Source organism: Triticum aestivum, chromosome 6A (assembly GCF_018294505.1).
Source record: "Triticum aestivum cultivar Chinese Spring chromosome 6A, IWGSC CS RefSeq v2.1, whole genome shotgun sequence".
Lineage (NCBI taxonomy): Eukaryota > Viridiplantae > Streptophyta > Magnoliopsida > Poales > Poaceae > Triticum > Triticum aestivum.
In genome coordinates, this window is record NC_057809.1 from 597,630,440 (window position 1) to 597,654,185 (window position 23,746).

The following is a 23,746-nucleotide window of genomic DNA, read 5'->3' on the forward strand; positions in this document are numbered from 1 at the left end:
GACGAGCCTAGCATATAACAGATATGGCCTTGGAACACTGAGACCGAAAGGTCGAGCGTGAATCATATAGTAGATATGATCAACATAGTGATGTTCACCATTGAAACTACTCCATCTCACGTGATGATCGGACATGGTTTAGTTGATATGGATCACGTGATCACTTAGAGGATTAGAGGGATGTCTATCTAAGTGGGAGTTCTTAAGTAATATGATTAATTGAACTTTAATTTATCATGAATTTAGTCCTGGTAGTATTAGCATATCTATGTTGTAGATCAATAGCTCGCGATGTTGCTCCCCGTTTAATTTTTATATATTCCATGAGAAAACTATGTTGAAAAATGTTAGTAGCAATGATGCGGATTGGATCCGTGATCTGAGGATTAACCTTATTGCTGCATAGAAGTATTATGTCCTTGATGCACCGCTAGGTGACAGACCTATTGCAGGAGCAGATGCAGACATTATGAACGTTTGACAAAAGCTCGGTATGATGACTACTTGATAGTTTAGTGCACCATGCTTTACGGCTTAGAACCGGGACTTCAAAAATGTTTTGAACACCAAAGAGAATATAAGATGTTCTAAGAGTTGAAATTGGTATTTCATACTCATGCCCGTGTCGAGAGGTATGAGACCTCTGACATTACTTTGCCTACAAGATGGAGGAGAGTTGCTCAGCTAGTGAGCATGTGCTCAGAATGTCTGAGTACTACAATCACTTGAATCAAGTGGGAGTTAATCTTCCAGATAAGATAGTGATTGACAGAGTTCTCTAGTCACTATCACCAAGTTGCTAGAACTTCGTGATGAACTATAATATGCAAGGGATAACGGAAACGATTCCCAAGCTCTTCGTGATGCTGAAATCGACGAAGGTAGAAATCAGGAAAAGCATCAAGTGTTGATGGTTAACAAGACCAAGAAAAGGGCAAAGGGAAGAAGGGGAACTTCAAGAAGAACGGCAAGCAAGTGGCTGCTCAAGTGAAGAAGCCCAAGTCTGGACCTAAGCCTGAGACTAAGTGCTTCTACTGCTAAGGAACTAGTCACTGGAAGCGTAACTACCCCAAGTATTTGGCGGATAAGAAGGATGGCAAAGTGAACAAAGGTATATTTGATATACAGATTATTGATGTATATATTACTAGTGTTCGTAGCAACCCCTCGGTATTTGATACTGGTTTAGTTGCTAAGAGTAGTAACTCGAAACGGGAGTTGCAGAATAAACAGAAGCTAGCTAAGGGTGAAGTGACGATGTGTGTTGGAAGTAGTTCCAAGATTGATATGATCATCATCGCACACTCCCTATACTTTCGGGATTAGTGTTGAACCTAAATAAGTGTTATTTGGTGTTTGCATTGAGCATCAATATGATTTGATCATGTTTATTGCAATAAGGTTATTCATTTAAGTTAGAGAATAATTGTTGTTCTGTTTACATGAATAAAACCTTCTATGGTCATACACCCAATGAAAATGGTTTGTTGGATCTCGATCGTGGTGATACACATTTTCATAATATTGAAGCCAATAGATGCAAAGTTAATAATGACAGTGCAACTTATTTGTGGCACTACCGTTTAGGTCATATTGGTGTAAAGCGCATGAAGAAAATCCATGCTGATGGGCTTTTGGAATCACTTGATTATGAATCAGTTGATGCTTGCGAACCATGCCTCATGGGCAAGATGACTAAGACTCCGTTCTCCGGAACAATGGAGCAAGCAACAGATTTGTTGGAAATCATACATACTGATGTATGTGGTCCGATGAATATTGAGGCTCGCGACAGGTATCATTATTTTCTGATCTTCACAGATGATTTGAGCAGATATGAGTATATCTACTTGATGAAACACAAGTCTGAAACATTTGAAAAGTTCAAAGAATTTCAGAGTGAAGTGGAGAATCATCGTAACAAAAATAAAAGTTTCTACGATATGATCGTAGAAGTAAAATATTTTAGTTACGAGTTTGGCCTTCAGTTAAAACAATGTGAAATAGTTTCACTACTCACGCCACCTGGAACACCACAGTGTAATGGTGTGTCCGAACGTTGTAACCGTACTTTATTAGATATGGTGCGATCTATGATGTCTCTTACCGATTTACCACTATTGTTTTGGGGTTATGCATTAGAGACAGCTACATTCACGTTAAATAGGGCACCATCTAAATCCGTTGAGACGACACCGTATGAACTATGGTTTGGCAAGAAACCTAAGCTGTCGTTTCTTAAAGTTTGAGGTTGCAATGCTTATGTGAAAAAGTTTCAACCTGATAAGCTCAAACCCAAATCGGAGAAGTGTGTCTTCATAGGATACCCAAAATAAAAGGTTGGGTACACCTTCTATCACAGATCTGAAGGCAAGTTATTCATTGATGAGAATGGATCCTTTCTAAAGAAGGAGTTTCTCTCGAAAGAAGTGAGTGGGAGGAAAGTAGAACTTGATGAGGTAACTGTACCTGCTCCCTTATTAGAAAGTAGTTCATCACAGAAATCTGTTCCTGTGACTACTACACCAATTAGTGAGGAAGCTAATGATGATGGTCATGTAACTTCAGATCAAGTTACTACCGAAACCTCGTAGGTAAACCAGAGTGAGATCTGCACCAGAGTGGTACGGTAATCCTGTTCTGGAGGTCATGTTACTTGACCATGACGAGCCTATGAACTAAGAGGAAGCGATGATGAGCCAAGATTCCGCGAAATGGCTTGAGGCCATGAAATCTGAGATGAAATCCATGTATGAGAACAAAGTATGGACTTTGATTGACTTTCCCAATGATCGACGAACCATTGAGATTAAATGGATCTTCAAGAGGAAGACAAACGCTGATAGTAGTGTTACTATCTACAAAGCTAGAATTGTCGCAAAAAGGTTTTCGACAAGTTCAAGGTGTTGACTACGATGAGAGTTTCTCACTCGTATCTATGCTTAAGTCTGTCTGAATCATGTTAGCAAACAAAACTGCATTCCTTAATGGATTTATTAAAGAAGAGTTGTATATGATGCAACAAGAAAGTTTTGTCAATCCTAAAGGTACTAACAAAATATGCAAGCTCCAACGATCCATCTATGGACTGGTGCAAGCATCTCGGAGTTGGAATATACGCTTTGATAAGTTGATCAAAGCATATAGTTTTATACAGACTTGCGGTGAAGTCTGTATTTACAAGAAAGTGAGTGGGAGCACTACAACATTTCTGATAAGTATATGTGAATGACATATTGTTGATCAGAGATAATGTAGAATTATTCTGCAAAGCATAAAGGAGTGTTTGAAAGGAGTTTTTCAAAGAAAGACCTCGGTGAAGCTGCTTACATATTGAGCATCAAGATCTATAGAGATAGATCAAGACGCTTGATAAGTTTTTTCAATGAGTACATACCTTGACAAGATTTTGAAGTAGTTCAAAATGGAACAGTCTAAGAAAAAGTTCTTGCCTGTGTTACAAGGTGTGGAACTGAGTAAGACACAAAGCCCGACAACGACAAAAGATAGAAAGAGAATGAAAGTCATTCCCTATGCCTTGGCCATAGGTTCTATAAAATATGCCATGCTGTGTACCAAATCTATTGTATCCCCTACACTGTTTTTGGCAAGGGAGTACAATAGTGATCTAGGAGTAGATCACTGGACAGCGGTCAAAATTATCCTTAGTGGAATAAGGATATGTTTCTCGATTATGGAGGTGACAAAAAGGTTCGTCGTAAAGGGTTACGTCGATGCAAATTTTGACACTGATCCAGATGACTCTAAATCTCTATCTAGATACATATTGAAAGTGGGAGAAATTAGCTAGAGTAGCTCCGTGCAGAGCATTATTGACATGGAAATTTGCAAAATACTTACGGATCTGAATGTGGCAGACCCGTTGACTAAACTTCTCTCGCAAGAAAAACATGATCACACCTTAGTACTCTTTGGGTGTTAATCACATAGCGATGTGAACTAGATTATTGACTCTAGTAAACCCTTTGGGTGTTTGTCACATGTCGATGTGAACTATGGGTGTTAATCACATGGTGATGTGAACTATTGGTATTAAATCACATGGCGATGTGAACAAGATTGTTGACTCTAGTGCAAGTGGGAGACTGAAGGAATATGCCCTAGAGGCAATAATAAAGTTATTATTTATTTCCTTATATCATGATAAATGTTTATTATTCATGCTAGAATTGTATTAACCGGAAACATAATACATGTGTGAATACATAGACAAACAGAGTGTCACTAGTATGCCTCTACTTGACTAGCTCATTGATCAAAGATGGTTATGTTTCCTAACCATAGACATGAGTTGTCATTTGATTAACGGGATCACATCATTAGGAGAATGATGTGATTGACTTGACCCATTTCGTTAGCTTAGCACTTGATCGTTTAGTTTGTTGTTATTGCTTTATTCATGACTTATACATGTTCCTATGACTATGAGATTATGCAACTCCCGTTTACCGGAGGAACACTTTGTGTGCCACCAAACGTCACAACGTAATTGGGTGATTATAAAGGTGCTCTACAGGTGTCTCCGAAGGTACTTGTTGGGTTGGCGTATTTCGAGATTAGGATTTGTCACTCCGATTGTCGAAGAGGTATGTCTGGGCCCTCTCGGTAATGCACATCACTTAAGCCTTGCAAGCATTGCAACTAATGAGTTAGTTGCAGGATGATGTATTACGGAACGAGTAAAGAGACTTGCCGATAACGAGATTGAACTAGGTATTGAGATACCGACGATCGAATCTCGGCCAAGTAACATACCGATGACAAAGGGAACAACGTATGTTGTTATGCGGTCTGACCGATAAAGATCTTCGTAGAATATGTAGGAGCCAATATGGGCATCCAGGTCCCGCTATTGGTTATTGACCAGAGAGGTGTCTCGGTCATGTCTACATAGTTCTCGAACACGTAGGGTCCGCACGCTTAACGTTCGTTGACGATATAGTACTATATGAGTTATGTATGTTGATGACCGAATGTTGTTCAGAGTCCGGGATGAGATCACGGACATGACGAGGAACTCCAGAATGGTCCGGAGATAAAGTTTTATATGTGGGATAATAGTGTTTGGTCACCGGAAGGGTTCCAGAATTCAGCGGAAGGGGTTCCGGATGTTTCCTAAAATATTTGGATACGAGAACACTTTATTTGGGCCAAAGGGGAAAGCCCACAAGGTTTTTGGAAAGCACAAAAGGAAGTTTTGCGGAGTCCAGGGGCCAGACGCCAGGGTCCCTGACGTCTGGGTCCAGACGCCGGGAACCCTAGCGTCTGGCCCTGGAGTCCGAGAAGGACTCTTGCCTTTCGGGTGAAACCGACTTTGTGGAGGCTTTTACTCCAAGTTTAGACCCCAAGGCTCAACATATAAATAGAGGGGTAGGGCTAGCACCCAAGACACATCAAGAAACCCCAAGCCGTGTGCCGACAACCCCGTCCCCTCTAGTTTATCCTCCATCATATTTTCGTAGTGCTTAGGCGAAGCCCTGCGGAGATTGTTCTTCACCAACACCGTCACCACGCCGTCGTGCTGCCGGAAATCATCTACTACTTCGCCCCTCTTGCTGGATCGAGAAGGCGAGGACGTCACTGAGCCGAACGTGTGCAGAACTCGGAGGTGCCGTGCTTTCGATACTTGGATCGGTCGGATCGTGAAGACGTACGACTACATCAACCACGTTGATATAACGCTTCCGCGAACGGTCTACGAGGGTACGTAGACAACACTCTCCCCTCTCGTTGCTATGCATCACCATGATCCTGCGTGTGCGTAGGAAATTTTTGAAATTACTACGTTCCCCAACAACGCTGCCACCGGCCCGACGGGGAACGAGCAGTAGGCCTCCTCCCAGCATCCTTCGGTGCGGCGGGAGGGCCGCACCGCCACACCGTCGCTGACTCCAGCCGCTTCGTCGTCCCACGCCCGTCGCGCCCCCACGGACGCGCACGCCGCGTTGCTCCTGGCAAGAGAGCTCTTGCACTACCGCCCCATCGACGACCTCTACGAGGACTGGCTCGCGTGAATCATCGAGCTCGTCAGCGCTGCAGGGGGGCTCCCCCTTGCCGTCCCTCTCACTGCCTCGCCCTCCATTCCATGCAGGAGGCGAGGATCAGGAGGTGCCTTCGCCACCTCCTCCCCAAGAAGGCGCCCTGGCTCCAAGGCGCGCAGCCCCAGGGCGAGATCCTCCGCGTCCGGCGCCTGCGCAACAAGAAAGGAGCTGCCAAGAGATCCCTCGTCCCCAAGAATGTGCTCGCGCGCTCCCAGCGCCGGCGCACCAAGATCGTGTCCCTGCACCTCCACGCCAAGACCCCACGCTGCTCCAAGCGGCGGCACGCGGTAATCCCCAGGAACAAGCCCAGCACCAGCAAAAGGCACCGGTGGCCACAGCAGGCTGCCGTGCCCTCACCCCCGAGCTATGCGGCGTCGCATGGCCAGGCAAGTTCAAGCCTGACCTGCACCCTCGCTATAATGGCACGGCGGACCTCGCGGAGTTCCTACAGCTCTACGAGCTATGCATCGAAGCCGCCAACGAAGATGAAAGGGTCATGGCGAACTGGTTTCCCATGGCGCTCAAGGACGGGGCCCGCACCTGGCTCCTGGCACAATCTCCTCCTGGAACGAGATGCACACTCGCTTCATCGCCAACTCCCAGGGCACTCGCGACCGGCCCCCGACCGTGAGCGATCTGCGCCGCATTGATACGTCTCCAACGTATCTATAATTTTTGATTGCTCCATGCTATATTATCTACTATTTTGAATGTTTATGGGCTTTATTATACACTTTTATATCATTTTTGGGACCAACCTATTAACCCAGAGCCCAGTGCTAGTTTTTGTTTTTACCCTGTTTTAGGGTTTCGAAGAAAAGGAAAATCAAACGGAGTCCAATTGACCCGAAACTTCACGGAACTCATTTTTGGAAGGAAAGAATCCCAAAGGACTTGGAGTGCATGTCGGGGAACCTACGAGGAGGTCACGAGGCAGGGGGGTGCGCCCACCCCCCCTGGGCGCGCCCTCCACCCTCGTGAGCCCCTCATGGCCCCCCTGACGTACTTCTTCCACCTATATATCTCCATATACCCTAAAAACATCCGGGAGCAACATAGATCGGGAGTTCCGCCGCCAGAAGCCTCCGTAGCCACCGAAACTCAATCTAGACCCGTTCCGACACCCTGCCGGAGGGGGCAATCCTTCTCCGGTGGCCATCTTCATCATCCCGATGCTCTCCATGACGAGGAGGGAGTAGTTCTCCCTCGTGGCTGAGGGTATGTACCAGCAGCTATGTGTTTGATCTCTCTCTCTCTCTCTCGTGTTCTTGAGATGATACGATCTTGATGTATCGCGAGCTTTGCTATTATATTTGGATCCTATGATGTTTCTTCCCCCCTCTTCTCTCTTGTAATGAATCGAGTTTCCCCTTTGAAGTAATCTTATCGGATTGAGTCTTTAAAGACTTGAGAACACTTGATGTATGTCTTGTCGTGGATATCCGTGGTGACAATGGGATACCACGTGCCACTTGATGTACGTTTTGGTGACCAACCTGCAGGTTTCGTGCATTGGGAACCTATGCATAGGGGTTGGCACACGTTTTCGTCGTGATTCTCCGGTAGAAACTTTGGGGCACTCTTTGAGGTTCTTTGTGTTGGTTGAATAGATGAATTGAGATTGTGTGATGCATATCATATAATCATGCCCACAGATACTTGAGGTGACATTGAAGTATCTAGGTGACATTAGGGTTTTGGTTGATTTGTATCTTAAGGTGTTATTCTAGTACGAACTCTAGGGCTGTTTGTGACACTTATAGGAATAGCCCAACGGATTGATTGGAAAGAATAACTTTGAGGTGGTTTCGTACCCTACCATAATCTCTTCGTTCGTTCTCCGCTATTAGTGACTTTGGAGTGACTCTTTGTTGCATGTTGAGGGATAATTTTATGATCCAATTATGTTAGTATTGTTGAGAGGACTTACACTAGTGAAAGTATGAACCCTAGGCCTTATTTCCTATCATTGCAATACCGTTTACGCTCACTTTTATCATTAGTTACCTTGCTGTTTTTATATTTTCAGATTACAAATACCTTTATCTACCATCCATATTGCACTTGTATCACCATCTCTTCGCCGAACTAGTGCACCTATACAATTTACCATTGTATTGGGTGTGTTGGGGACACAAGAGACTCTTTGTTATTTGGTTGCAGGGTTGCTTGAGAGAGACCATCTTCATCCTACGCCTCCTACGGATTGATAAACCTTAGGTCATCCACTTGAGGGAAATTTGCTACTGTCCTACAAACCTCTGCACTTGGAGGCCCAACAACGTCTACAAGAAGAAGGTTGTGTAGTAGACATCAAGCTCTTTTCTGGCGCCGTTGCCGGGGAGGTGAGTGCTTGAAGGTATATCTTTAGATCTTGCAATCGATTCTTTTAGTTTCTTGTTTTATCACTAGTTTAGTTTATAAAAGAAAACTATAAAAAATGGAATTGAGTTTGTCTCATACGCTTCACCTTTTTAATATCTTTCGTGAGTATGATGGAAAGGATAATTGTGCTCAAGTGCTAGAAGAAGAAATCTATAAAATGTTTGGCACTAAATATTTGAATGATGAGCATGATTGCAATGTTGTTAGTACGAATTCTTTGAATATCCATGATGCTAATGATGATTGCACTAGTTATGATGAAAATACCTCCTATAAACATGTCAATTTTTGTGGAGTAGATTGGGTTTGCAAGTACACACCGAATAGGGAAGATAGATATTGTAAGAGGCATAAGTACTTAGAAACTAAATTGTTGCAAGAAAGTCTAGATGAATGTGCTGAAAGATTCAATATTTTTCGTGCCCCTTGTGAACTTTGCAATGAACATGGTCATTTAAAGCTCCAATGCTATTTGTTTCATGATCAAGTCGTGTCCAAACATTGTGATAATTTGATTACCCTTGAGCATCATAAAGAGCTTAGCCTTCTTTTGGGTTATGAAGAAATGAAACGTATAACTGAGGGTATTCCAAAGTTTAATCTTGATAGAGTTCTTGATTTTGATCTAGAGAATATTTATATGTATTGTGCGGTGAATTGCATTGAAAATCCTTATATTGCCAACTACATAAAGAAAAGGAAACAAATAGAAGATGAAGAGAATACTAATGAAAGGGAAGAGACTTCCCAATATCCTCCTATTATCTCTTATGATGAATCAGGCAACGAGGAGGAGCCTCCTATTCAACCAATCTCATTAATAAGGAGCTCCAAAAAGAGGATTGAACCCACACACGATGTGGTAAAGAAGAAGAAAAGAAAAAGGAAGAGAGGTAAAAAGGTATCTCTCCCAAATAAAGTTGCTCCTATTATTGCTGTGCCTCATGAAAATGAAGATGATACACTTGATGATGATCTCGTTATGCCTATTGCTTGTTGTGATGATTATGATTGGGAAGATAATGATACTTCTTATGATCTTGAAAATCTTTTTGGCACATGCTTGGAAGAATATAATAATTGCTATACTATTGGTGCTATCCATGCTATTAATGATGAGAGTGATTATGCTTATGATACGAAAAGGCCCAAGCTTGGGGAAGCTATGTTTGATGAGGATGACATATTTGAGAATATATTTGCTGCAATTAATGTCTGTCCCAAGCTTGGGGATTCTATGTTTAATAATGATGATATTTTTAGCCTTCCATGTTTTGATATGCAAAGTGATTATGATGAGAACAAAGTTGCTACTTATGATGATTATTGTGATGAAACTTATGCTATAAAAAGTAGTGATGATTATATTTATAAAACTTGTCATGATTATGATTACCCCTTCTCTAAACATTACTCTTTTAATATGGAAACAATTTATAGTATTCGACTTTCCTATTATACTCCCACTATTCCGAATGAGAAGAATTTTGCCTATGTGGAGAGTAATAAATTTTTTATGCTTGTAGATCATGAAAAGAATGCTTTAGGTGCTGGTTATATTGTTGAATTCATTCATGATGCTACTGAAAATTATTATGAGGGAGGAACATATGCTTGTAGGAATTGCAATAATATCAAGTTTCCTCTCTATGTGCTTAAAATTTTGAAGTTATGCTTGTTTTACCTTCTTATGCAAGTTGATTCTTGTCCCCACAAGTTGTTTTCTCACAAAATACCTATGAATAGGAAGTGGGTTAGACTTAAATGTGCTAGTAATATTCTTCATGATGCTCTCTTTATGTTACAATTCTTATCTTTTATGTGAGCATCATTGAAATCATCATGCCTAGCTAGGGGTGTTAAACGATAGCGCTTGTTGGGAGGCAACCCAATTTTATTTTAGTTCCTTGATTTTTGTTCCTGTTTAGTAATAAATAATCCATCTAGCCTCTGTTTATATGTGGTTTTATGTGTTTAATTAGTGTTTGTGCCAAGTAGAACCTTTGGGAAGACTTGGGGGAAGTCTTGTTGATCATGCTGTCAAAAACAGAAACTTAGCGCTCACGAGAATTGCTGCCATTTTTTATTGGAGAGTGATATTTAGTTAATTCTTTTTGCAGATGATTAATAGATAAATTACTCAGGTCCAGCAGTTTATTTGAGAATTTTATGAGTTCCAGAAGTATACGTTTGATCCATATTACTACAGACTGTTCTGTTTTTGACAGATTCTGTTTTTCATGTGTTGTTTACTTATTTTGATGAATCTATGGCTAGTAAAATAGTTTATAAACCATAGAGAAGTTGGAATACAGTAGTTTTAACACAAATATAAATAAAGAATGAGTTCATTACAGTACCTTGAAGTAGTGTTTTGTTTTCTTTCGCTAACGGAGCTTACGAGTTTTTTGTTAAGTTTTGTGTTGTGAAGTTTTCAAGTTTTGGGTAAGGATTCGATGGACTATGGAATAAGGAGTAGCAAGAGCCTAAGCTTGGGGATGCCCGAGGCACCCCAAGGTAATATTCAAGACAACCAAGAGCCTAATCTTGGGGATGCCCCAGAAGGCATCCCCTCTTTCGTCCACTTCCATCGGTAATTTACTTGGAGCTATATTTTTATTCACCACATGATATGTGTTTTGCTTGGAGCGTCTTGTATTATTTGTGTCTTTGCTTGTTAGTCTACCACAATCATCCTTGCTGTACACACCTTTTTAGAGAGCCATGTATGAATTGAAATTTGTTAGAATACTCTATGTGCTTCACTTATATCTTTTGAGCTTGATAGTTTACTCTATGTGCTTCACTTATATCTTTTTGAGCGTGATAATTTTTGCTCTAGTTCTTCACTTAGATCTTTTAGAGCACGGTGGTGGATTGTTTTAAAGAAACTTGATCTCCCATGCTTCACTTAGATTATTTTGAGAGTCGTTAATAGCATGGTAATTTGCTTAATGTTAATATACTTGGTATTCAAGATATGTGAAACTTTCTTTTTAGTGGGTTGAATACTAAGATAAGTTTGATGCTTGATAATTGTTTTGAGATATGGAGGTGATAATATCATAGTCGTGCTAGTTGAGTAGTTGTGAATTTGAGAAATACTTGTGTTGAAGTTAGCAAGTCCCGTAGCATGCACGTATGGTTAGAGTTGTGTAACAAATTTGAAACATGAAGTGTACCTGGCTTGTGCATCCTTATGAGTGGCGGTCGGGGACGAGCGATGGTCTTTTCCTACCAATCTATCCCCCTAGGAGCATGCACGTAGTACTTGATTTTTGATGACTTCTAAATTTTTGCAATAAGTATATGAGTTCTTTTGACTAATGTTGAGTCCATGGATTATACGCACTTTTACCTTTCCGCCATTTGCTAGCCTCTTTGGTACTGTGCATTGCCCTTTCTCACATTGAGAGTTGGCGCAAACTTCGCCGGTGCATCCAAACCCCGTGATATGATAGACTCTGTCACACATAAACCTCCTTATATCTTCCTCAAAACAGCCACCATATCTACCTATTATGGCATTTCCATAGCCATTCCGAGATATATTGCCATGCAACTTTCCATCATTCCGTTCATCATGACACATTCATCATTGTCATATTGCTTTGCATGATCATGTAGTTGACATCGTATTTGTGGCAAAGCCACCGTTCATAATTTTTCATACATGTCACACTTGATTCATCGCAATCCCGGTACACCGCCGGAGGCATTCATATAGAGTCATACTTTGTTCTAGTATCGAGTTGTAATCATTGAGTTGTAAATAAATAGAAGTGTGATGATCATCATTATTAGAGCATTGTCCCAAGTGAGGAATAAAAAAAGAGAAAGGCCATAAAAAAGAGAAGGCCCAAAAAAGAGAAAGGCCATAAAAAAGAGAAGGCCCCCAAAAAAGAGAAAGGCCATAAAAAAGAGAAGGCCAAATAAAAAAATGAGAGAAAAAGAGAGAAGGGACAATGTTACTATCCTTTTACCACACTTGTGCTTCAAAGTAGCACCATAATCTTCATAGTAGAGAGTCTCTCATGTTATCACTTTCATATACTAATGGGAATTTTTCATTATAGAACTTGGCTTGTATATTCCAACAATGGGCCTCCTCAAGTGCCCTAGGTCTTCGTGAGCAAGCAAGTTGGATGCACACCCACTTAGTTTCTTTTGTTGAGCTTTTATACATTTATAGCTCTAGTGCATCCGTTGCATGGCAATCCCTACTCCTTGCATTAACATCTATCGATGGGCATCTCCATAGCCCATTGATTAGCCTCATTGATGTGAGACTTTCTCCTTTTTGTCTTCTCCACATAACCCCCTCATTATATTCTATTCCACCCATAGTGCTATATCCATGGCTCGCGCTCATGTATTGCGTGAAAGTTTATAGGTTTGAGATTACTAAAGTATGAAATAATTGCTTGGCTTGTCATCGGGGTTGTGCATGATGAGAGCATTATTGTGTGACGAAAATGAAACATGACTAAACTATATGATTTTGTAGGGATGAACTTTCTTTGTCTATGTTATTTTGAGAAGACATAATTGCTTAGTTAGTATGATTGAAGTATTATCATTTTTATGTCAATATGATCTTTTGTCTTGAATCTTATGGATCTGAATATTCATACCACAATTAAGAAAAATCACATTGAAATTATGCCAACTAGCATTCCACATCAAAAATTCTTTTTTATCATTTACCTACTCGAGGACGAGCAGGAATTAAGCTTGGGGATGCTGATACTTCTCCAACGTATCTATAATTTTTGATTGCTCCATGCTATATTATCTACTATTTTGAATGTTTATGGGCTTTATTATACACTTTTATATCATTTTTGGGACCAACCTATTAACCCAGAGCCCAGTGCTAGTTTTTGTTTTTACCCTGTTTTAGGGTTTCGAAGAAAAGGAAAATCAAACGGAGTCCAATTGACCCGAAACTTCACGGAACTCATTTTTGGAAGGAAAGAAGCCCAGAAGACTTGGAGTGCACATCGGGGAACCTACGAGGAGGTCACGAGGCAGGGGGGCGCGCCCACCCCCCTGGGCGCGCCCACCACCCTCGTGAGCCCCTCGTGGCCCCCCCGACGTACTTCTTCCGCCTATATGTCTCCATATACCCTAAAAACATCCGGGAGCAACATAGATCGGGAGTTCCGCCGCCAGAAGCCTCCGTAGCCACCGAAACTCAATCTAGACCCGTTCCGGCACCCTGCCGGAGGGGGCAATCCTTCTCCGGTGGCCATCTTCATCATCCCGGTGCTCTCCATGACGAGGAGGGAGTAGTTCTCCCTCGGGGCTGAGGGTATGTACCAGTAGCTATGTGTTTGATCTCTCTCTCTCTCTCGTGTTCTTGAGATGATACGATCTTGATGTATCGCGAGCTTTGCTATTATATTTGGATCCTATGATGTTTCTTCCCCCCTCTTCTCTCTTGTAATGAATCGAGTTTCCCCTTTGAAGTAATCTTATCGGATTGAGTCTTTAAAGACTTGAGAACACTTGATGTATGTCTTGCCGTGGATATCTGTGGTGACAATGGGATACCACGTGCCACTTGATGTACGTTTTGGTGACCAACTTGCGGGTTTCGTGACATTGGGAACCTATGCATAGGGGTTGGCACACGTTTTCGTCGTGATTCTCCGGTAGAAACTTTGGGGCACTCTTTGAGGTTCTTTGTGTTGGTTGAATAGATGAATTGAGATTGTGTGATGCATATCGTATAATCATGCCCACGGATACTTGAGGTGACATTGAAGTATCTAGGTGACATTAGGGTTTTGGTTGATTTGTATCTTAAGGTGTTATTCTAGTACGAACTCTAGGGCTGTTTGTGACACTTATAGGAATAGCCCAACGGATTGATTGGAAAGAATAACTTTGAGGTGGTTTCGTACCCTACCATAATCTCTTCGTTCGTTCTCCGCTATTAGTGACTTTGGAGTGACTCTTTGTTGCATGTTGAGGGATAATTTTATGATCCAATTATGTTAGTATTGTTGAGAGGACTTACACTAGTGAAAGTATGAACCCTAGGCCTTATTTCCTATCATTGCAATACCGTTTACGCTCACTTTTATCATTAGTTACCTTGCTGTTTTTATATTTTCAGATTACAAATACCTTTATCTACCATCCATATTGCACTTGTATCACCATCTCTTCACCGAACTAGTGCACCTATACAATTTACCATTGTATTGGGTGTGTTGGGGACACAAGAGACTCTTTGTTATTTGGTTGTAGGGTTGCTTGAGAGAGACCATCTTCATCCTACGCCTCCTACGGTTTGATAAACCTTAGGTCATCCACTTGAGGGAAATTTGCTACTGTCCTAGAAACCTCTGCACTTGGAGGCCCAACAATGTCTACAAGAAGAAGGTTGTGTAGTAGACATCAAGCATCAAGCAGCAACAAGGGGAAACCCTGCAGAAATACATCCAGTGCTTCAGCAACGCTCGCCTCAAGATCCCCAAGGTGACTGAAGAAGCCATCATCTCGGCCTTCTCCGATGGCGTACGCGACATCAAGATGAAGGAGGAGCTAGCAATCCATGAAGACCTGTGCACATCCCTGGAGCTGTTCAACTTGGCGACCAAGTGCGCCAGGGCTGAGGAAGGGCGCCTTTCCCTCCTCGAACTCCCGGCTGCCGACCCAGAAGAGAAGACACCCAAGGCCAAGGACGTGAAGCGCAAGGGGGCTGCCGTGCTTGCAGCGGAACCAGACACCAAGCGAGGCAGAGATCAGCCTGAGTCATCCAATGGCAGCCGGTACTGCGTGTACCACGACCTCCACACCCACAACACCAACGAATGTCAAGAGCTCAGGGGTGAACGTGTCGGCCGACGCCCCGAGCGCAACGACAGGGGCTATGGCCGAGGAGGAGGAAGAGGTGGCGGACGATGGGAAGACCGTGGCCCTCGCCAAGGGTGGCGTGACCGACCTCGCGAGGATCGCTGGCAGGACCAGCCTCGCGAGGGAGGCTGGAGAGATCAGCCTCGTGAGGATCGCCCATACGGCAACGCAGGCCTTCCTCCTCTGCCGCCACTGCCAAGGAGGAACGAAGACCAACATCAAGATGAGGGGCCTAAGGGCTTCCAGGAGCCGCGTGCAATCGCTTGCATCTTGGGTGGAACGCAGGCCCCAGCCTCTCAGCGCATCTTTAAGCAGTTTGCTCGCGAGGTGAATGCAGTCCTCCCCAAGCTTGAGGCCACACGCCCTCTCAAGTGGTCTGCGTGCGCTATCACGTTCAGCTCAGCGGATCAGCTCAAGTGTGCGGCAACGACCGGAGTCCTCCCAATGCTTTGCTCCCCAATCATCAGCAATGTGCAGGTCACCAGGACCCTCATTGATGGCGGAGCAGGACTCAACGTCCTGTCCGTCGAGACATTCGACAATCTCCAAGTGTCATACGATCAGCTCCAACCGACCAAGCCCTTCTCAGGAGTCACTGACGGTTCCACTGTTCCCATAGAGCAGGTTCGCCTTCAAGTCACCTTCGGACATCGCAACAACTACCGCACAGAGCTCATCGACTTCGACGTTGCCCACATCCGCCTGCCATACAACGCCATCCTCGGGTACCTAGCCCTAGCCAAGTTCATGGCGGTGACTCACCATGGATACAATGTCCTCAAGATGCCAGGAAGCGGTGGAGTCATCACCGTACCCTGTGAAGAAAGGGACGCAGTGTGTTCACTCGAGCGCGCGTTCCAAGCCGCAGCAATCGAAGACCCGGATCACAGGAACGGAAGGCTTCCCAAGGAGACCCTTAAGAAGAAGAAGGTTTCGCCTGACCCAAGCCATAAGGAGGCAGGCGCCTCCGGAGGTGTTGCGTCAGGATCTGCACCCAATCAGGGAGCGCCACCCTCTCTCGCATAGGAAGGCGCGCCCATCGCCCTCCTCAGGCAGGGCTCGGGGGCTCTTTCTTGGAGAGCCACCGACTTTGCCAAGGTCGCGAGGGAGGCGCTCGGGCACCACTTGGAGGGGTGCTTCCAGGTACGTTTCCCTCGGGAAGATACAAGGCAAGGAAGACCAAACCCTCAGGAGTTCATCGCAAGAAACACCCAGAAGCTACAGGAGTCGAGAGTCATGCGCGGCAGCCGCCGCTTACCCATCGTAGCCCCACATCCAGGCGAGGATGGTGGGCTGCGCATATGCATCAACGTGCCAGGGCTCAACCGAGCCGCGTCTCAGGAGCGCCTCTGGCCTTCGCGAGTGGGGCGTTGCGAGGGTCCACCTCACAGCTACGTTCGCATGCCTCTTGGCCTGCCGAACGCGGTCGCCGCTCATCAGCGCCTGTTGAGGAGCATTCTGGAGGCTCAGGAGGTCAGGCATCGTGCGATCCTGGCGGAGATGGAGATGGCCCTCGAAGACCCACCTGCGCCCTCGGAGCCTCCCGAGGCTCCTGGTCCTGGGGGCTCATGAGGATCGACGTCTTCATCGCGCATCGCCCGCTTCTTCAACATCACTTCATCTTCAACGGCACCAGGTGACATCTTTCTAAGTCCCGTTTTAGCTGGGAGAGCCCACAGGGACGCGTTGTTCCCAGGTCGCGTGGGTCCGTCCCTGCGGCATGTATCCGTTTTGCTTATGCTCTTTACTTACCTTGTTGGGGGCGCCCCTCGGGCTGCATCATCCCCGAGCTGCTCGGGCCTGGCCCAACGACGTTTGCTTTTCTCGCGTCTATTTAAATGAATTTGCTCTTTCGCGCTTAATTGTCACCTGCTGCTTATCATGGACTTCTCCACTTTCATGCAAAGCGCTTGCACGTTAAAAGGGGGGTACCTGAGCATCGCGACTCATGGGCTCCTACTGGCTCTCCAGCCCTCATCCTCTGGCCTTGACCCATGGCATCGCGACCTGTCATACTAGCGGTGGCCGAGCTAGCTCGAGGGCCGGGACCTGAGGACGTAGAGCATTTGCATTCTAACCACCCTGCAGGAACACACCATTGATAAAGGCCCAGAGCCAGGTGCAACCCGCCTCGAGGTAGGGCCTCGTGAGTCCCGCGCTGGCTCACGAGTGCCGAGATACACCTCTCCTAGCCCTACCGTGTCGACCACATGTCAGGGCAGGGCTGTACACGCCCCGGGGGCTCCTCCCGTAGGGGAGCCCCCTCCCACGTACCAGTGGAAGCACCATGCTCCGCACTGGCTGACGACACTGCCGAGGAGCGGCTATGCCCGTACACATACGGAAGCGCTATGCTCCGCGCTGGTGATAAACAACTGAGGGCGGCCTACGGTCGTACCAACCTCAGTGAGCCCAGAGCTCAGTGTCTGGCACCATCGCAATGCCTCCCCTCAGGAGTGCCGCGCGAGGGGGCTGGACACGGGGGCTACGCCCGGGCCTCGCCCGAGCACACGCCACCCAGCCAGGTCCCTCGGACCTGGTTGTCACGCGTCCCTCCCGAGCGGAGCCAAGGTATGGAAACCCATTTGAACGTCAAGGGGGACTCCTGAGCATCGCGACTCAGGAGCCTAACTTGCCCCGTAGCCCCTTGCTCCTTAGTCCCGTCCTGGTTTTTGGTCGGGGTTAACGCTAGGTGAGGTATGCACGGGGCCGGGCCCTACCGACGCAGAACGATCAATCCACTCCTCGTTCCCCCCTTTTTCCTACTTGTTGCTTGCGGGTCAAGGGGGGCTCCTGAGCATCGCGACTCAGGAGCCTAACTTGCCACGTAGCCCCTTGCTCCTTAGTCCCGTCCTGGTTTCCGGTCGGGGCTAACGCTCGGTGCGGTATGCGCGGGGTCGGGCCCTGCCGACGTAGAGCGCGAGCAAGTAGGGGAGAAAAATGCAAACTCCAGGAAATTCAAAGCAAATATTACAATCCATAGATTGTTTCACAACGCTAAACACAAGTTTAAACGCCTTCGCGAGGCATGGTGCATGTTGCAGGAATAAAAACAGGACAGAAGCCGCGAAGGGATCACTCTCCAGTGGCGCCGCCGCCCGTGGTGGAGTCATGCTGGATGGCTCCGCCTCTCGGAGCCACGGAGCTGGCGGCACCGCGCCCAGGCAAGACGCTGAAGGCGTGGAACCTCCCCAGCAAAGCTTCGGCTCGGCCTTTCACGGCCTCAGCGGCAGCGGCGACAAGGTCGCCGCTCACGGGTTCCAGCAGGCTGTCGAAGTCAACGTCAGGGTCGCGCAGGTAGACGTGGCTGAGGACATGCGTCAGCACCGCAGAAGACAGGGCACGCGCCTTGGCCTCGGCCGTGGGGCCAAGGTCGTCTACGACATCTTCAAGCGCACGAACCAGGAAGGGAAGCAGCTTGGCGGGGTCGTCCTCCGCACCGGCCAACGGCTCCTCCAAGCTGCTCTCGTAAAGCATCTTCAGCGCGGCACGATCCTTCTCCTCCATCCTCGCGAAGGCCACCCAATCCTCCGCCAGGACCTTCGCCTTGCGTCAAGCTCGGTCCTCTCCGCCTTCAGCGACCGCTCCAGCGTCTCCAATTTGCCGTGGCGGTCATCAAGCTTGGCGTCCCGGTCCTTGACGGCAGCCTCCCGAGCCTTCATCTCCTTCTCCTTCTCCTGGCGGTCGTGGACCTCCTTGGCGAGCTCGTCACGCGGGCCTTGCAGCTCGGTCTCCAGCGCCTCGCAGCGAGCCTTGGCAGCCGCAGCGTCACCCAGGGCCTCGATACCTCCTGCTGAGCACCCTCATCTTGGTGGCAGAGGACCAGCCGCTTCTTCGGCGGAAGTGGGTCAGGACCCTCTCGGGGGGCCTTTCCCTTCTCTTCTGCAGAGAACCGGCGAATTGGTGCCATTGGCGTAAGGAGAAGCGAGAACGAGGAAGAAGAAGGAAAGGAGCAGCAGGAAGGGATGGACTGAAGAGGCTCGCGCAGCCCCGTACTTATAGCTGGAGAAGGCCAACCGCTGAGCACCATGATCGCAGGTAATCATGACCGGTTTCTCTGCATGTAGGGGCTTGTCAAGTCGTGTGGTTGCCGAGGCGTCGTGGGGAAGCGCATGCGCCCACGACCAATCAATCGCCACACGGCGCCCAAGGCCGCAAGCTGTTGGGGCCCGCGGCGCTTCGTGCTCGCCCCTTCGCTTCCCTGCTAGGCCAAGCCCATGCGCGCCTTGGGCCCGGGGGCTACTGTCGGCGTTCTGGGAACGGGGGTCCCCAGACTTGCCTGCCTGCAGCATGGCTCAAGTGGGGGCACAGCGCGGCCCATCTTCATCAGCTCAAGCTTAAGACCCTCGCGAGGGGCCAAGCCTCGCGGGGCGGACGACCGGAAGCTTCCTCAGAGGTAGCCTCATCAGGCAGGCTCACGAGGAGGCGAAGAGATCAAGGCAGGGGTACCTCACAAGGAGCCCGTGACGCAAGCCATGACGATCGAGACCAGGCGGGCGCCAGGCGGGCGCCGGCCTGCGCAGTGTCCTTGTTCCCCCTTTGGTGCAAAGGGGGCAAGCACAGGCCAAGGCACCGGGCAAAGGTTACCATTCCGGTGCAACGAGACCAAGACCAACCGAGCGGCAGGATGGAGGTCACCGTGGAGCCCAAGACGGCGTCATCACCAGTGCTTTTGGCAGCCGAAGACCACCTTTGGTCAGGATAACTTGTACTAGATGTTCCCCTTCAAAATGTCCAATTGTTGGCGCCCTTCCCGCTCATTATTTGGGGAAAGGCCCAGGGCCTCTATAAATAGAGCTAGCCACCACAGAGTAGAGAGCGGATAGGAAGGGACCGAAAAAGAGAGATAGAGAGAGAGAGGCGATTGAACTCACCCAAGCAGTTCATCGCACCAGCTCAACAACACCTCTCGCGAGGTTGTTCTTCCCTTGTACTGTTCATCATCAGCCCCTGAGGCAATCCACCACACCACACACTGGAGTAGGGTATTATACCACAACGGTGACCCGAACCAGTATAAACCTTGTGTCCCTTATGTTGTTCGTTGTTTCCAGCTAGATCACGCGAGGAGATTGGATGTAGATCGGTAGGGGAGAGATCTCTGCGCACACCCCGGTGTTCGAACCTCAAGGGTCTGCCGGAACCCGAAATCCGACAAAAATCTTGTGTGGCCTCTACTTAAGCTCTTGGCATCTCACGATTTTTTAGTCATATATATTGTCCAGACTTATCTCCTCTTGTGATCTCCAATGACTCATGCCATCATACTACAGATCACATCATGTTGTACGTCCCTTGTTTACTCGAGTATGGCTCATGAGATCGAATATATAAAAGACTTCCTTGATCGCTGGTCTAACCATTCGTCTTGATTCCAGTTAATCTGTACTTGGCTGACAAGGCATAACCTTTTATTACCATTTGTCATGTTGAGGTGTGGTTGTTTTTTTTGTATTGTCTGATATAATGTTTGCCTCTCCGTTACTGTACCGTGTTTGTTCCTGATAGGCATATTCCGTATTCATTTCCGCGTTTCGAAATAAACAAAATATGATATAGTATGTGTATTATCTGTTCGAATCTGGTCCAGTTTCACCCTTAAGCTTGTCTTGTATTGTTCGCCTGTGAGACACTCGAAAGAGGATAGAACATTGCCCGCAAATCTCCACAGCTGAACCATCATTGAATTTTACCCATGGTTTCACGATAATCTCTGTATTACTTTCTTCCCATGATGGCACTCCACCACCCCTATGAGATGGCATATGTCAGTATTAGCAATTACAAATAATTACCATGAGGCTAACAATAAAGAAAGATATACCAAAGTGCAAAGATGGTGCAAACCAGAACCCAGGTGTGTGAAGAGGAAGGTGTGGGAGCTACATCGGTTGTTGTTGTTGGAAATCAAAGTAAAATGAATAGAAGTGTCTATCTTTTTCATTGATAGTGATGCTTATATACAAGTTGGGGGGACGCAACCAGAGGATGTCTCTGTTCCAGACAGTTGCGACGGTGCTAACCGTCTGGCAGTTACAAGGGGATATTTACCCCAAGATTAACACAATTAATTAACTCTAACACTCCCCCTAATCTACACTTGTTCATATAGCATCCTTATCTTGAAGAGCCTCCTCTAAAGAACCTGTGGGAAAATATGTGAGGAATATAGTGTTTGATATGTTGCTAAAACCCCTTCAAACCCGGTGGGAAAAATAAGGAGAAAAAATGATGCAACATATAATGATTATTGTCTCTTTTAACTTAATATGAGTGACTCATTGAATTTAGAGAACAATAAATATGTCTTATATACTTTCCTAAAAACCCCGGTGGGGAAAACTGAAAATATGACATATGATCTTATGTTGATATTACCTCATTAAAAATCTTTATGAGAACATGTATAGTAAACTCATGAAGGGGAAAGAGTATAATATGATGCATTGAACAGGAACAATTCAGGAAGATACCACCCCTGATTCTTGCAAATTTCGAAGCTGTCACACACCAATTCCAAGAACATATATCTGGAATGTAGAAGTTGGTAGAGACTTCGTGAACAAATCAGTCATATGGTTTGACTTGCAAGATATGCAAATAGCGATATTGCTGAATATGTAGTCTGTTCGCATCCGGGCAACACAAGAAACATTATCGTTAAGATAATGGTTGGTGGATGTAGCCATGAGGTCTGTTTCGAAGACTCTCCATGAGAGGGCTACCACACCTAGTAGGGACACGCTTGTGATATACAATATATGATGACAACAATAATCATATTCTTATTAGAACATCATAAATGGACATAAATAAATAGATCACTAAGAAGACTAAGGGACTAAATGTATAGTCTCCAAACATGTCGGTTGATGCATATTCAACCATCATGCTCTCCATGCTCAGAGGGTCTCGTGACAGCTTGATGGTGTCATGTTGAGGGTTTGAAGTGAGTTTCAAACCATTACCCTTGAGGTCCTTTGCGTCCCGATGGCGTGGCTTGGATTGCACGCGCTATTCCATGGGATGCAAGACTGATCTTGATGTCCATGGCCCGCTTAAGTAAGTTGTGGCCATTGAGGGCAAGAGTCTCAAATTGTTAGCCATCGATTACTTATAGAGGCAAGCCACAGATAATTAATTTACAAGAAGTAAACTTTAAACCATCATGGTTTTGTAATAAGAATGCAAAATTTTGACTCAAGTGTATAACATGAAAATGCTCAACCTCAATTGTGGGAATATAACACATTGAAGATCATATAGATCTCACAGTAATAGAGATAGTCTGCACATGGGCAGTAGATCCAACTCATTACCTTGTGTTTTCCTAATATAATGAGGGAGATGTTATTGTCAAAAATTTACAAGTTTGTTGTGCGGGAGAAATCAATCTCGACCGCTGTGACATGTTCATGAAGAATGACAATGTGGTAAACACATAGAACATATCATCTCCGGTGAAAAAATAGTAATTTATTTATATTACAGATTGTGTAATATAAATACATCTTAATGTTGCAAAATTAATAGATTTCAAGAAGGTGACTCGAAATCATTAGTGTGAATCTCAAATTGCTAAGGATGCCACCTTGAATTTTGCATATGTATTTGCAAGAAATTGGAAATCTCATTTGCAAATAGACGTATTAATCTCAACATGTGTTAAACATGGAAATATATACATCATAGAAATACCTCTGAATACATCATACTCAACGGAGAAACAGTACTGTGGAGGTACTGAATTTATCTTTGCAAGAGATTAAAAATCTCAATTGCAAATAGATGTAATTTATCTCAATACATGACAAATGTGGAAATATAACAGACTAAAAACAGAGATAAAATCACCGTTAAAAGTTGTTGATAGAACTAATTTTATGAAAAGAAAAAGTAAACCAGTAAAGCAATTAAGCAAAGGACGCGTCTAGCGGGCGGCCGTCGGCCCGCTAGCGATCTGTGGCAGCCTTCTTTATTAGAAAAGATTATGTCTCCCTCCTACTTTAGGAAAGTTTGTGTCCGTTTAATAAATTGCATGCATGCATATGACCGCATGGTCCAACTACTCCGCATGCATGCATTCCGAGAGAGTGTAATTAATGTGACAACCTGGATGCGTGAACATGTTTAATTTGTACTTCATTTTTTTAAAAGCCATAACTTTCAAACCGCGTAGCGGAATTCAGATCCGTTTTCACCGTTGGATTCATCGTGACAAGATCTTCGAAACTAGATCCCACATGGGTATGGTTCGATGAGTTTTTTGTGTGCAATTTTGTCTCTATTATTTACAACTGACTAGCAGCCAATGTGCAACTACCTGACAGTGGATGTGCAACTTTTCGCCTACCCCATGGATGTACAGTTTTCAATGATGGCACCTTCACCCACAAAACTACCTCCTTCTAGTGAGATGTGCAAATTCATGT